Source organism: Bombina bombina, chromosome 3, assembly GCF_027579735.1.
Source record: "Bombina bombina isolate aBomBom1 chromosome 3, aBomBom1.pri, whole genome shotgun sequence".
NCBI lineage: Eukaryota > Metazoa > Chordata > Amphibia > Anura > Bombinatoridae > Bombina > Bombina bombina.
The window spans coordinates 1,258,276,105-1,258,292,276 of record NC_069501.1 but is presented as its reverse complement, the minus strand read 5'-3'; the positions used below and the strand labels follow the sequence as shown (position 1 = coordinate 1,258,292,276).

The window sequence follows — 16,172 nt, the reverse complement described above, 5'->3', positions numbered from 1 at the left end:
TGAGTACTTTTCCTGTATCTATAATTGTGTACCGACTACTGCTTGCCTGACCTAGCTTTTGCCTTATCCCTGCTACTGATTTCTGGATACCGACTTCTGCCTGCCTGACCTAGCTTTTGCCTTATCCTTGCTACTGATTTCTGGATACCGACTACTGCTTGCCTGACCTAGCTTATGCCTTATCCTTCAATCTACTCTTGGATATAATTTCCTATTTTCTGCCTGCTTAAAGGGACATTTACTTTTACAAGCTGCAAAAGAGAACTTTGTCTTTTTGTTTGTTACAAGCCTGCTTAAAGGGACATTTACTTTTACAAGCTGCAAAAGAGAACTTTGTCTTTTTGTTTGTTACAAGCCTGCTTAAAGGGACATTTACTTTTACAAGCTGCAAAAGAGAACTTTGTCTTTTTGTTTGTTACAAGCCTGCTTAAAGGGACATTTACTTTTACAAGCTGCAAAAGAGAACTTTGTCTTTTTGTTTGTTACAAGCCTGCTTAAAGGGACATTTACTTTTACAAGCTGCAAAAGAGAACTTTGTCTTTTTGTTTGTTACAAGCCTGCTTAAAGGGACATTTACTTTCACAAACTGCAAAAGAGAACTTTGTCTTTTTGTTTGATACAAGTCTGCTTAAAGGGACGTTTACTTTTACAAGCTGCAAATAAGAGCATTATCTTTAAATATTACAATCCTGCTTAAAGGGACGTTTTCACTTTTGTGGCTTTCCAGCGTATTGGAACAATTATTATTTTTGTAAACCAATCTTTTCTGTTTCCTGAGTGGGTCACGTCCTGGTTATTTCTCAGTGTGCTAGCGTGTGTTTTATTATTCACGCTAGCAGTTGGGTTGCACCCCGGACTGATTCCTAAACGGCTGACATTACAAACGGGCCATAAATGGACCCCACTGAATTATCCATGGCCGTGGCTCACCAGGGACAGCTACTGGGATCTCATGCCACCCACTTGCAATCCCTGGACACTAAACTTGATCAAATAACTGCTTTATTACAAAATTTGGTTGCTACTACACCTCCCAATCCCAATCCTAATCCTAATGAGGCATTACCTCCTTCGATTCCAAACAACCAGTCCCAAGTACAACTGAGTCCCAGGATACCTCTTCCGGATAAATATGATGGGAATCCTGAAGAATGTAGGGGTTTTCTGAATCAGTGCCGTCTCCATTTCCGAAATAGCCCTACTCTTTTTGCTACTTCCTCTTCTAGAATCACATTTCTTATTTCCTTAATGAAAGGAAAAGCTTTGGCTTGGGTATCACCTTTGCTTGAAAAGAATGACCCTATACTTTTGGATGTAGATACATTTCTCTCTGTGTTTTCAAATGTATTTGATAAACCTGGAAGGTCATCCGCTGCTGAAGCTTCTCTCTTGGATTTACGACAAGGTAGTCAACCAGTTTCTCAATACGCTATTGAGTTCCGCACCCTTGCCTCTGAAACTACTTGGAATCAGGGAGCACTTAGAGCCGCTTTTCGTAAAGGACTTTCTGAGCGTCTCAAGGATGAGTTGGTGTATCGGGAACTTCCAGAATCCTTGGAAGCCTTAATAAATCTTTGTATCAGTCTCGACGCCAGATTTCGTGAGCGCCAACAAGAAAGGGATAGAACACAGAGGTCATCAACTCGAACTCCTTTTCGTTTGGCTCCTCGTTTTTCTAATCCAGTCACTCCTGCCTCTCCTACTCCTGATCAGGCTGAACCCATGGAAGTGGGAAGTATAAAATTAACAGAGACTGAACGCTTGAGAAGACGTTCTCTTGGCTTGTGTTTGTACTGTGGCCTTAAAGGGCATTTATTAAGGGAGTGTCCTACCAGGCCAGTAAAAGCCAGGGCTTAACTCTAGTCCAGGGAACTGAGTTAAGCCAAAAAAGTAGTCATTCCCTATACAAGAAACTCTTTTGTTCCAGTAACCCTTCAAATTGGACATAGTAAGATTCATACCCAAGCTCTTATCGACTCTGGTGCTGGAGGAGTGTTCATTGACTCCACATTCGTCTCTACTCACTCTATACCCTTACTAAAGAAAGAGTATTCAATTTCAGTCTCTACGGTCAGTGGAGATCCTTTGGGTTCCGGATACATTCAGTTTGCTACTCAACCTTTACTTCTCACTGTTGGAATACTTCATTCCGAGACAATTTGTTTTGATGTCATTCCCACTCCTCAATTTCCCATTATCTTGGGACTACCCTGGCTCCAAGTACATAATCCTACTTTTTCTTGGACTTTTGGCGAACTCACCTCCTGGGGATCTACATGCCAGACTAAATGTCTTCAAAAGATCACCAAGTTACCACTCACTATTGCTCTCACAATCGAAACTCCGGACTCTCTACCTATGCCTTATCATGACTTTGTGGATGTCTTCTCCAAAAAGGAAGCTGAACGTCTTCCTCCTCACCGTCCTTTCAATTGCCCCATTGATCTCCTTCCTGGGGCTACCTATCCTCGAGGCAAGACATATCCACTTTCTAAACCTGAAAACGTGGCTTTGGAAGAATATATTAAAGACAATCTGGCTAGAGGATTTATCCGACCCTCCTCTTCCCCTGTAGGGGCTGGTTTCTTTTTTGTAGGAAAGAAGGATGGCGGATTACGACCCTGTATTGATTACAGAGGACTAAATCAGATTACCATCAAGAACAGTTATCCTCTACCCCTTATTCCTGAACTTTTTACTTATCTTCAGGGAGCCACCATATTTACTAAACTTGATCTACGTGGTGCATACAATCTTATCCGTATACGCAAAGGAGATGAATGGAAGACTGCTTTTAACACTCGATTTGGGCATTACAAATATCTGGTCATGCCTTTTGGGCTATGCAATGCTCCGGCGGTTTTTCAACATTTTGTAAATGAAATCTTTCGTGATTTTTTGAATATCTTTGTCATCATATACCTTGACGATATCTTGATTTTTTCTCAAAACCACCAAGATCATGTGCACCACGTCAGGAAAGTACTTCAACGTTTAAGAGATTACCATCTGTTTGCTAAACTGGAGAAATGTTCTTTCCATCAAAAATACATACCCTTTCTGGGTTATGTAATATCGGCATCTGGATTTGAAATGGATCCTACTAAACTTTCTGCCATCTTGGATTGGCCTAGACCTGATTCTCTGAAGGCTTTGCAACGTTTTCTGGGCTTCGCCAACTATTACAGGAAGTTCATCAAGGATTTTGCTACTATTACTTCTCCCCTTACTTCTCTCACTAGAAAGGGGCAAAATTGTAAAAAAATGGCCTCCTGAGGCTATTGAGGCTTTTGAGTCTCTCAAAGAAGCTTTTTCTTCTGCACCTATTCTCCGTCACCCAAATCCAGATTTTCAGTTCATCCTGGAAGTTGATGCTTCCTCTGTTGCTGCTGGAGCTGTTCTTTCTCAACGAATACCGGAGACTGGAAAGATTCATCCTGTTGGATTTTTCTCTAAAAAATTCACTCCTTCTGAATTTAACTATGACGTAGGCAATAAAGAGTTGCTTGCCATTAAAATGGCCTTGGACGAATGGAGGCATTGGCTGGAGGGTACTTCTTTGCCGTTTACCATACTCACTGATCATAAAAACCTTCTTTATCTCCAAACGGCCAAACGATTGAATTCCAGGCAAGCACGCTGGTCGTTATTCTTCTCCCGGTTTCACTATAATTTGTCTTATATACCTGGTTCAAAAAATATTAAAGCAGACGCCCTTTCCAGACCATTTCAAGATACCCCAATTCCTGAGTCTGGTACCATTCTCCAACCTCATGAAGTCATAGCCCAGCTAACAACTTCCTGGTTACAAGATTTACAGTCTGCTCAAAGGAATCTTCCTTTGTCCTGTAAATCCCCTGATGGTTTACTCTTTGTTCCCGAACGCCTTCGTTCCAAGATTCTATTTTGGGCTCATGATAGTCCCCTTTCTGGACATCCTGGCATCAGTATCACTGCTCGAAATCTCAAACAACATGTCTGGTGGCCTACTCTCTCTCAAGATGTTAAAGATTACGTCTCAGTATGCACACAATGTGCCATAAACAAGACTCCTCGCCAACTTCCTTCAGGGCTGCTCCAACCGTTGCCCATACCTCATCAGCCTTGGACTCATGAATCCATGGACTTTATTACCGACCTTCCTTTGTCAGCTGGAAACAACACTATTTGGGTGGTGGTCGACAGGTTCACTAAGACTGCTCATTTTGTTCCCTTACCTGGATTACCGTCTGCCAAAAGACTTTCTGAACTTTTTATTTTGCATATTGTAAGAATCCATGGATTTCCTCTGGATATTGTTTCAGATAGAGGGGTACAGTTTGTTTCCCGATTTTGGAGATCACTTTGTAAACACTTTGGAACTACAATATCTCTGTCTACTTCTCATCATCCACAATCTAACGGCCAGACTGAAAGGGTAAACCAGTGTCTTGAAACATATCTTAGACATTATGTGGATCATTTTCACTCTAACTGGACTTCTTACCTTCCATTAGCTGAATTGGCTCATAACGCCCGGTATAATTCCTCCCTTCAGACCTCTCCTTTTCATGCGGCTTACGGATATCAGCCCAGAACATTTCCTTTGCATACTTCTTCCACAGAGAATCCTGCTTCTGATCTTTCTGCCCAAAGATTAACTCGACATTGGCGGAGAATACATTGTATCCTTTCTGTAGCTTCTAAACGTTAAAAGTTCTTTTCAGATCTTCGACGGAAGAAGGCTCCCAAGTATCGTCCTGGTGATAAAGTTTGGATTTCCTCTCGTTTTCTTCGCCTTAAACAACCTTCTACCAAACTGGGACCACGATACGTGGGTCCTTTCCGAATACTGGGTCAAGTGTGTTCCACTGCTTACCGGGTGGCATTACCCAAGACTCTCAAAGTCCATCCGGTATTCCACGTTTCTCTTCTAAAACCTATGCTGTCTAACAGGTATTCTAAGCCTCTTTCTAAACCTCCACCTCTTTTTGTCCATGGACACCCTGAGTTTGAGATCAGCCATATTCTGGATTCCAAACTCTGTGGCAAGAAATTGTATTATCTCATTCATTGGAAAGGTTATCCAGTCACGGAACAATCCTGGGAGCCGGCTCATCAAGTAAATGCTCCTACTTTAATAAAGGCCTTCCACAAGTCTCATCCTACTAGGCCTGGTCCTGTCCCCCGGAGGGGTCCTTGAGGAGGGGGGTGCTGTCATGATTTTTCCGTTCATCGCCGTGTCACCGCGGCTCCCGGATCTTCTCAGTGTGAATGACGTCACGTTGCTTAGCAACGTGATGCATCCTCTGACACACCCCTCTGATGACATCGCCGCTCCTGCCTTTAAACCACGGCGGGAGATCTTACTCGGGGCCCGTTTGTTTGATTTCCCTGGCGTTTGTGAGTACTTTTCCTGTATCTATACTTGTGTACCGACTACTGCTTGCCTGACCTAGCTTTTGCCTTATCCCTGCTACTGATTTCTGGATACCGACTTCTGCCTGCCTGACCTAGCTTTTGCCTTATCCTTGCTACTGATTTCTGGATACCGACTACTGCTTGCCTGACCTAGCTTATGCCTTATCCTTCAATCTACTCTTGGATATAATTTCCTATTTTCTGCCTGCTTAAAGGGACATTTACTTTTACAAGCTGCAAAAGAGAACTTTGTCTTTTTGTTTGTTACAAGCCTGCTTAAAGGGACATTTACTTTTACAAGCTGCAAAAGAGAACTTTGTCTTTTTGTTTGTTACAAGCCTGCTTAAAGGGACATTTACTTTTACAAGCTGCAAAAGAGAACTTTGTCTTTTTGTTTGTTACAAGCCTGCTTAAAGGGACATTTACTTTTACAAGCTGCAAAAGAGAACTTTGTCTTTTTGTTTGTTACAAGCCTGCTTAAAGGGACATTTACTTTCACAAACTGCAAAAGAGAACTTTGTCTTTTTGTTTGATACAAGTCTGCTTAAAGGGACGTTTACTTTTACAAGCTGCAAATAAGAGCATTATCTTTATATATTACAATCCTGCTTAAAGGGACGTTTTCACTTTTGTGGCTTTCCAGCGTATTGGAACAATTATTATTTTTGTAAACCAATCTTGTCTGTTTCCTGAGTGGGTCACGTCCTGGTTATTTCTCAGTGTGCTAGCGTGTGTTTTATTATTCACGCTAGCAGTTGGGTTGCACCCCGGACTGATTCCTAAACGGCTGACATAATGTGTGTAGAAAATGTTAGTAGTGGCTGCTCTGTGTGTGCTAGGAATAAAGTATTGGTGAATGGAGTGTGTCACTGAGCGCCTACTACATTAAAGACCCTTAGCTCTAATAGATTGACCCCTAGCGATCAGAAGTGTATGGAGAATCAGAAGATATAATATCAAAGCGCCAAACAACAATGGCAGGGTCTGGATAGTCTAATATGAGTGTTAATCAAGTAATAGTTTTAAAACATTGTGACATTTAAGACAATTTATTGTGATAAAACAAAAAATGATACAACAATATAAAACAATATAAAACAATGTTGGTTAAAACAATGTTACATTAAAAACAAATAATCGAGGATCCAAGATTTTACAAGAGATGACAAGAATTACAATATAAAATACAATACAAAAGAAAGGCTTGCTGTGTCGGCCTATGGGCGTGATGGAGCGGTGTATTATATAACTGGTGTCTATGGATAAGAAGTGTCTTTTCTAGTATTGAAAAGCATATAATGTTCAATAGGTAAACAGGTATAAAGAATGTTTTGTGTCAAAATCAAAATACGTGAAATACCGAAGGTAAACAATATTGTCGTGAAAAATTAAAGGCAAACAATATTTTGAGAAGTGTGAAAAAACTGCTCTAAAAAACGATAAGCAGAGAACAGTGTGAACAAAAATTTCTCAGAAAAAATGCAAAAAATGGTGCTATTCTAAATGCAAACTGTCTTCATAACCGGTTAGAATAATTTCAATAAGAAGTGAATCAACAGTCTTCACAAATTATGCAGATATATCCAGTGAGATGCAAAAAATCGAGTGAAAAAATCAAGTGAAAAAAACAAGTGAAAAAAAGGAAGATAGTCTGTTCAAATTGGTGTGAATTAGTCACACGACCCAAAAATAAAATCAAATGTAAAATGTGTGTGTGATAGTTTTCCTCCAAGATTGAGTGTGCAAATGTGTCTTCAAAACAATAGATTCAACTTGCTGCAGATGAAAGTCCTTCTGCCAAAAAAGAAATAAACAATAGTGTAGATGGTTTTACAGGAATACATATGAGACCCCCACACAAGAAAGAAGACAACAAGGATCAAGAAAAGAACCTCACAATGAGAGGCCGAAAGAAAAAATTGAAAAGTCCGGGGGACAATTAAAAGCTGGAGAAAAAGAAAATATAGTGAATCGAGTAAACACTCAAACACCAACAAATATACAAGTACCCCACTCTTCCTCCTCTTTTTTAGAGTTGGATTATCACAACTACAAAAAGGGGAAACAAAACCAATCTACAACTCGGGCAAAAACAAGACCCACAGAGGGAAAAGAGGAGGTGCAAGAACAAAAAAGAATGTGAGTAAAGAGGAAAATCAGGAAGAGGAGGTGAGCGAAAAAGGGATATTCAACTTGAGTTCTTATAAACTAAACAAAGATGAGAAATCTATTCTAAAACTTGGTCTATCTTTCGCTCCATCAAAGAGTCTTGATAAATTTACGACATTTGTAAACACAAAAGAATTTATCAGGAAATTAACCCTGAAAAGGTTCTTTTTGAAGACACCGGCTGAAAGGATGGGTTGTGGATTTCAAGAATATAATCAAACTCAGCAAGATGATGGCTACAAACACACAAACCTTAAACCAAGGTCTACATTCTATCCATTAACATACAAAGGGACAGCGCTCGAAACTTTCGAGACAGTAGTCTGCAGAGAAATACGAGATATTACCAATAACAAGCTAAAACTAAAAAACAAGAATCTATCGGATATACAACTAAGAATTGTTAAACAATTGGAAGAAAACCACAATCTCACCATAAAGTCCGCCGATAAAGGAGGTGGGATTGTGGTAATGAAAAGAACAGATTATAATAACGAGACAGAAAGGATCCTGGGTGATAAAAACACATATGAAAAACTAAGAGAGAACCCTGTGAATCTATATAAAAAGAGACTAACAGATCTCCTAAAGGGAGCAAAAGAGGACAACATCTTGAATGAAAAGGAGTACAATTACATTAACGTACAGTTTCCTAAGACTCCCATAATATACCACCTTCCGAAGATTCACAAAAATCTTAATAATCCCCCGGGAAGACCAATTATTTTGGGGATAGGATCTTTGAGCAGCAATCTGTCGGAGTACGTGGACAGACACCTCCAAAAAATGGTCAAGGAACGTCCATCTTATCTAAGAGATTCCACTCAGATAATTAACCTACTTGAGGAAATAAGCTGGGAAGAGAACTACATCTTGGCAACGAGTGATGTCACAGCATTATACACAAGTATTCCTCATGAAGAAGGAATGAGAGCAGTACAATTTTATTTAGAGAGAGATGAAGAAATTCCGGCAAGACAATGTGATTTCATACTCGAGAGTATCCACTATATCCTGCATCACAATTATTTTCGTAATGAAGGGAAGTTCTATAGGCAGATCTGTGGGACGGCGATGGGGACCAGGTTCGCGCCCAGCTATGCTAATTTATACATGGCTAAATGGGAAGAAATTTTCTGGGAATCATGCCCAGCGGGCGCGGACCTGGTCTTTTATCGCCGCTACATCGACGATATCATACTGATCTGGAAAGGAACACAAGAAGATCTAGAATACACCTTTAAGGTGATGAATCAAAATGAAGCAAATCTCCATTTCACGTATGAATGTAGTCAGAAATCCCTTACATACCTCGATTTAAAAATAGAAATCAAGGACAATGTCATTGAAACATCAACTCATTTTAAAAAGGTAGACAGTAACAACTATGTCCACCAAACCAGTTGTCATCACAGAAATCGGAAAGCGAACATCCCAAAGGGACAACTTTTAAGGATGAAGAAAAATTGCTCAGACCCCCAAAAATGGGAAGAACAAGCCCAAATAATCAAGGCAAAATTCCTCGAGAGAGGCTATAATGAAAAATTCTTGGATCAGAAGATAGAAGAAATAGAGAAAATTGAAAGAAAAGAGCTAACCAAATATAAAGATAAGATAAGTGGGAACGAAAGCAACGAGATCCTCAATATACCATTAATAACGGAGTATAGTGCAAACAGCCATATCATCGAGAACATTTTTCAGAAACATTGGAATATTTTGAAGGATGATGACATCCTCGGAGAAAAACTACCTCAAAGACCAAAATTTGTGTATAGAAGGGCTAATAATTTGAAGAACAAATTAGCCCCAAGCATAAAAAAGGTCAAAAAATCTGAAATAAAAGACGCATTCGGGAAAACTGTAAAAGGTTTTTTCCCTGCCACACATGCAAGGCATGTAAATGTGGTAGTATATCCACGGAATTCCAATCACATAGCAATCAAGAAAAATATAAAATCAAGGATCTAATACGCTGCCAAGATAAAAACGTTGTGTACCTACTCCAATGTCCCTGTGGTCTCCAGTATGTGGGACAAACATCTAGGACATTGAGGGACAGAATACGCGAGCACTTGCTGTGTATTGAGAAACTCAACAAAGAGACCGCATTGTATAAACATTTCTCCGAAAAACATCTTGGAGAGATTAGAACATTGAAGTATATGGGAATACAAAAAGTACCAAAGGATTGGAGAGGAGGCAATAAGGAGAAAAAACTACTCACAGAAGAATCAAAATGGATATTTCGTCTAGATTGTCTTTTTCCGAGAGGATTAAATAATAAAGAAGATTTGTCCCACTTATTAAATCTGAACTAAGGCGAAGTTTAAAACAATCACTGGAGTAATTCATATAATAAAATTTTAAACCTCAGCCCTCCTTGAAAGATAAGGAATGTGAACAAATTATGCTTTCCACTTTTTGAGCGAGAAAATCTGATGACCTGGTGAAACCATCTCTCCTCTTAAAAAGAAACTGATGGTCCCCGATACACTTGACAGAAATAACAACAAGAGAAGATATATATATATATATATATATCTTTTCGGCCTGAACCCATCCTGATGAATGACTAAAAATTTCTTAATTCGATCTGCCAAAAATTAAACCAGAAAACTGAACATAAGCTGTGTAAGCAAAAGCTCTCCCTTTGTATCTCTTCTCTCACCTAGATGTGAATTTATCAATAGTTGTTCACACTGAAATAGTGATCCCAGGGGGCAAGTTTCTCCTGAGTTCAATAGACATATATGTCATAACATTAGACATATTAGCTAAAATTCTTAAAATATTTGATCACTACAATGGTATAAGAATGGAAATAAGATTTGTAAGTAAGAGCTATCCATATGTATCTCTTCTTTGACCTAGGAGGGAATCTATTTATAGTAACCTATAGTGCACTAGTGGTCCCAGAGAGTAAGACTCTCCTGAGCCCACTAGAAATAAATATCCTTTCACACAGGATGACAATATGAATATCTTTGTATATATAAGTCTAGCACACCAAGATAAAGTAAAATTTGGAACAAAAGTAACTAATAGATAAGTCCAAATATATATAGAATATTGACCAGAAAAGGAACAACCTTTCGAAATTCCCTTTCAAAATCCCTTTTGACAGCCATGATCACCCAATTCTCCTCTATAAATTATAACAAGCCTCTGCAGATTAGTTTCATTACATCTTTTCAGGCTAAATAGAAACTGAAAATAATAAGTATCTTAAGAACACTTAAGTTCTATAAACATCAAGAAGCTAGCCAATATTGATATAATGCACCCCTCCATCACACAAAATGAAGTCTGTTAAGTTTTTAAGTATTTCACTAAAACATTTTTTAACATATATCAGAGAATCAGTAAGAAACCTGAATTTCAAGTGATAAACCCGCTTTTAAACTTTTGACAAGTCACATATGAGTAGTTATATAAGATCAACAAAAGTCAATATGTTTGATCATAAGCACAAGGAACATTGTACAGGGTCTACTTTCCTAGAAGGCTGTAATGTTTTTAAAAAAAACAAATCTTTTCTTGTGAAGCAAAAACTCCGTGTCACAATTGTAAAAAGTCCAGCTAGTACACTTACAGACGATATAAATAGGACTTATACATATTGTAGCAATATAAGTTGTAATTCTATATGTCATAAAGGATTCACACAACAAAACTCACATTGTTTTTTATGTATAACAGTCGGCATTAATGAAAAATCCAGTACTACGATCTCTCTTGTATCATAATAACAGAAACCAATAGAATCTTCTAATTCTTTACACACCTTCAAATTGAACCAACCGCTAAGCAGTGTGGACGCTTCCGGGCATCCAATAGGCAGGCTGGAAACACGGATACAAAGTCCGGTAACCTAGGTTACCAATAACACTACCACGGCCAATAGAGTAGATATATTTTAAAACCCGCCCCCTACTTAGCCAATCGGAAGGATCTATGTGTATAAGGCCAACCAATTGGGGTATACACATAGTAAAGGTATAAGTGACCGCCAAAACATTATCCCACAACCATTTGAAATTAATGAAACAAATAGGGATAAAGACAGAGAATAAAAGCCTTATAATCTGATAAATAAACATACGGCATCTAAGAAACATAAGGATAATCTAAGTTACGCGAAACCGGAAGTGGTGAGGTTCACTTCCGGTACAACGATAAATGGACAATCACAAACTAAGGTATATAAAGACCCCAATCACATTAGAAAACCAGTCTTGATAAAGGTCAGTGGATGACCGAAACGCGTCGACTGGTGAGTGACATTCTGATATTATTATTCTTTTAAAACCATCTACACTATTGTTTATTTCTTTTTTGGCAGAAGGACTTTCATCTGCAGCAAGTTGAATCTATTGTTTTGAAGACACATTTGCACCCTCAATCTTGGAGGAAAACTATCACTCACACATTTTACATTTGATTTTATTTTTGGGTCGTGTGACTAATTCACACCAATTTGAACAGACTATCTTCCTTTTTTTCACTTGTTTTTTCACTTGATTTTTTCACTCGATTTTTTGCATCTCACTGGATATATCTGCATAATTTGTGAAGACTGTTGATTCACTTCTTATTGACATTATTCTAACCGGTTATGAAGACAGTTTGCATTTAGAATAGCACCATTTTTTGCATTTTTTCTGAGAAATTTTTGTTCACACTGTTCTCTGCTTATCGTTTTTTAGAGCAGTTTTTTCACACTTTTCAAAATATTGTTTGCCTTTAATTTTTCACGACAATATTGTTTACCTTCGGTATTTCACGTATTTTGATTTTGATACAAAACATTCTTTATACCTGTTTACCTATTGAACATTATATGCTTTTCAATACTAGAAAAGACACTTCTTATCCATAGACACCAGTTATATAATACACCGCTCCATCACGCCCATAGGCCGACACAGCAAGCCTTTCTTTTGTATTGTATTTTATATTGTAATTCTTGTCATCTCTTGTAAAATCTTGGATCCTCGATTATTTGTTTTTAATGTAACATTGTTTTAACCAACATTGTTTTATATTGTTTTATATTGTTGTATCATTTTTTGTTTTATCACAATAAATTGTCTTAAATGTCACAATGTTTTAAAACTATTACTTGATTAACACTCATATTAGACTATCCAGACCCTGCCATTGTTGTTTGGCGCTTTGATATTATATCTTCTGATTCTCCATACACTTCTGATCGCTAGGGGTCAATCTATTAGAGCTAAGGGTCTTTAATGTAGTAGGCGCTCAGTGACACACTCCATTCACCAGTAAAGGTGAAAGCTACTAATGCAGGTATCAGACACTGCTTCTCAAGTGGTATAGGAAATGCCGGCTCTTTCTTATAGAGCATCTAAATGCCCATTAACTCACTGCTCTCGTAGGAACATTGTGATGATTCATTTATGTTCACTTACTGTATTATCTCACAGATTTTTCATATCATATTTGTATAATTCAGGCTCTAAATAACATTTATTTACTAGGTAAAAACCAAATGGGAACAGATGAAAAACCCAAAATTTATATTCATTATTAAATTAAATATGTTGTTAGTTCAATAAAAAAAATCTTATTTTTGTCACATTACATTGGGATTTTGTCTCACTGGTGACACTCTTGGCATGGCATTACAACCCTGAAGCACACTGAATAATGCTAACTCTCCTTACTTTGGTATTATCCCGGAAGTGGTTGCTTTTACTTTCCTTTGGTTTACTTGACTTTGACAGATATAGATAAATTAATATACATTATAAGTGCCATTTAGATTTCTTGGTTGTCTTGGATTTTAAACATGTTTCTGTTTTTTTTTAAATGTATTTGTTATTTGTTCATTTGCTTTAGAGTGTAGATATTTATATAATATGAGCAATAATGTATATTGTATTTCCAAATTTCATGCAGTGCCACAAGAGCAGGGTGAAGAGGCCCTTCATAAGGAGGAACCTCAGGCTGAAGAGGATTGGCCCTCCCATGGAGGATCATTCTTGAAACTCCTGGAGGAAGACGGGACCCAACTTTTGAAATGCAGCATCAGCCATCCATCCCACAACTAATAGTTAATGTGTCCCCTTGATACAGCACAAGCCCTTTCCCCTCAGTCCTTGGATCTCTCCCAACCCACGTTCTACATTTTACGCTCCACCAGTGCTCAACACCAATCCACCACCTCATGCAACACCACCACCTCATGCAACACCACCACCTCATGCAACACCACCACCACAGGATGCACCAAAAGAGTAAGGAGCAATCAGAGAACAGGGCCATGATGTCTGTTTTTAACACGTCCACCCACAGAAGTCTTCAAGTGCAGAGTCTGATGGTGAGAGAGCTGCAATCAATGAGAAATTAAATGAGCAGACCAAACAGCCTGTTGGAGATTGCCCCATACCTCAGAGCACACTGGTGGCATCTCCCCTGATTTACCCCTTCCTAAGATATAAAGTGGTTAAGTATCAAACCGTGTTAGCACAGTATCAAACAGTGTTAGCACACATCCCTATAGGTGATCACTGCCAGCCCCAGGTCTCCCAAACCGTATGAAATGGATTTTTGCAAGATTGGTGGTGCTGTGTCATTCAGGGGGTAAAAGCTGCCTGCGCCCTCTGGTAAGGGTCTTCCAACCTTTCTCACCTCTAAAACAAGAGTCTACAATAGTGCAGTAACTTCCAAACAATCGGAGGAAAAATTAGAATGTAAATATAATATAAATATAATATATATAAATATAAATAAATATATAATATATAAATATAAATAAATATATAATATATAAATATAATATAATAAAAATAAATGTGCATTTATTGTTGAATCATCAGCAGAACATCAATAAGGTACAGCTTCAAGGATTTATTTAAAAAAAAAGTTCAACGCGTTTCAGCTATTGCATAGCCTTTCTCAAGAGCAGATTAAAAAAAGTATAAACAAGCTGTGATAGCCTAGCACTAAAGCCATTATATATATAGTGTTTAACCCTGCCTACCTACCTCACAACACGCCCATAAACAGGTGTGATGAGTTATGTTTACATCAGGGCTCATCTATCCTTTTCTGCTGAAAAGTAGTTATTATTGAGCATAAAATGCAATCAACTATGCCACAAGGTTTAACTTTTCAACATATCACACTTCAGCAGAAACCTGTTTACATTCTAAATGCATTTCAATAAAAAATAATATAAATCATCTTTTTAATATTCATACATAATGCAAATACCGTTTTGTCAACAAAAGGAAAGCAATCATCCAATAGCAAGCAGCAACGCCTGATGACATAGATAAGGTTAGCCAATCCACTTTTGTTTATTCATTGGTCTTCAAACGAGTTGTTCTTGGTTATGTAGTTCCCAAATAGGTGCACCGTGCTGTCAGATCACGTGAATTTGTGGACAGCTTTTACCCCGAGTGACACAGCACCGTCAATCTTGCAAAAAAAAATTACCCCTTTCCAAGTCTGTTGCTTCAGCCTTCTTACCCTCCAGCCAATCTCCCTCCTACTCCTCCTAGTCCTAAATTCTGAGGTAAGCTTTTTTTATGTCGCTAATAATATATCTGGATTCATTACATAAATATATAATACAATGTTTGAGATTCCCAACTAATATGGATAACAATCATGCATTTTAATAAGGTATCATTGGCATTGTATTTTGTATATTCATAAACGGTAAACTTATATATAAAAAGCTTGGGCCAATATATAGGATATATGGTCTATATCTTTGTAGATCTCTCACCATCTGCCTCTGCACTTGGAGACTTCTGTGGGTGATTAAGTTTAATGCAGACCTTACGGCCCTCATTTGTATTCTGTTTGCTCCTTCCCCTTGTGGTGCAGATATATGAGTCATGACATTTATGAAAGTCTTAGGTATAGCAAGAATATTCCATCAATGTCAATTATTTTCTAGAACATATATTTTTTGATGTTTAATGGCTCAAATAAATGTAGTGTTGTTGTGGAACACTTTAAAATCCAAACAAATAACTTGGCATCATGGGCTGTGTCTTTTAATGCAGAACAACTACCTCCTTGTATGACCTACTGACTGTGTTATACCATAGTCGTGCTGCAACTTGCCACACGCCTGGACTGTGTCTCTTATTGCTGAACAATTAACTACTTGTATGACCTATGGAGTGTGTTATGCCATACGTTTGCTTCAACTTGCCAAGCAATTGGCATTATAGACTGTGCCTCTTATTGCTGAACTACTAACTCTTTAGGGTAAATGTACCGTCCCTGCAGGTAGACAGGTTCGCAGGTAGTGAACCTGTCCGCCTGCAATCGCCACTTGGGATGTTGCATTGCACAGTGAAAATTAACATTGCACGAGAGGTTTCTTATGCAATGTCACCCCTTGCTCTGGCGCAACCAATTGCGCTAGAGCAAGGAATGTCAATTACCCTGAATGAGTGAGTGCTGGGGTGGATGTTCTCGCCATTTCTGAGGTAGAGGAGAGGAAAAAGAAGCGTTTTTTTGCTTCTTAAATATGTGCAGTAGGCTTGCTTACACAAAACCTGCTTCACATAGCCGAAAAAGCTGCCAATGCAGCTTAATAAATCTACCCTTTTGTA

General features: G+C 38.3%; 1 protein-coding gene across 1 annotated transcript in view; it reads left to right on the top strand.

Moving 5' to 3' along the window:
• Nucleotides 1–14,100, top strand: part of LOC128654719 (putative uncharacterized protein ENSP00000383309) — a 52,244-nt gene extending 38,144 nt beyond the window's left edge. The window contains exon 2 of the transcript XR_008401478.1: nt 13,495–14,100. The gene's annotated coding sequence lies outside the window, so the exon portion shown is untranslated. The remainder of the gene's footprint in view (nt 1–13,494) is intronic.
• The last annotated feature ends 2,072 nt before the right edge of the window (nt 14,101–16,172 follow it).